Here is an 837-nt window from a genome sequence, read left to right on the forward strand (position 1 = left end):
CAAGGGCCTGCAATGCCACACAGATGGTGCCATCCGGCATGGTGCCGGGTTTCCCGTTGTCCTTTGCCATGGGGATTTATCCCCCACGAATGTGGATCACAGTCTCCCCAGGGTTAAGCAGCCTGGGCACCCCTGCAGCCCATGGGGGACAGATTTCGGTCACTCAGTATTTTAATGCCCAGAGCCATGCGATGCCCGGGGACTGTGAGAGTGGCTTTGGGGCACCCCACATCCCTGGGACACAGGGCAGCCCATGCCCTCAAAATGTTCCAATGTTGAGGATGGGCTTTTCCCCAGAAAAAAGAAACGGTTGCTGGGCATGGCTCAGGGACGTGGATTTTCCCCCTCTGCCTGCTCCGGGGTTTGCATAAGGCAGGAAATGTCAGCAACGGGCTCTGGTTAATGGTGCTTCGTCCACCGTGCTCATTAAAACCGTCCCTGGAGATGAGAGCAGAGCTCTTAGCAACCTGCCTGCACTGTGGCATTCTCCCCAGGTGATTGGGGTGCCTGGGATGTACAGCCTGCAGAAACCCCCCAAAATCTTTGTCATCCCCCTAGACCCTTTTAGCCCCCCCAGCAGCTGGCTCCCAGCCTCCCTGGTTTTGGGAAGAGAAACCACTCCATGCTTGGGGTCCCCAAACCCTCACCCGTGTGCTCCCCCATCTCCGGGCCCCATCTCCGGGAGCCTCGCAGCCGGCTGATAAAAGCCACCAGGACCAGCATTAATGATTAACCGTGCTCATTAACGAGCTTCCCGCAGAACGGGAGCCGCAACCTTTCCACCCTCTTGGCCAGCACCCGGATCCTGCCGGCTCCTCCAGCCGGAGCCCCCACCCC

Source organism: Mesitornis unicolor, unplaced genomic scaffold (genome assembly GCF_000695765.1).
Source record: "Mesitornis unicolor isolate BGI_N332 unplaced genomic scaffold, ASM69576v1 scaffold31138, whole genome shotgun sequence".
Taxonomy (NCBI): domain Eukaryota; kingdom Metazoa; phylum Chordata; class Aves; order Mesitornithiformes; family Mesitornithidae; genus Mesitornis; species Mesitornis unicolor.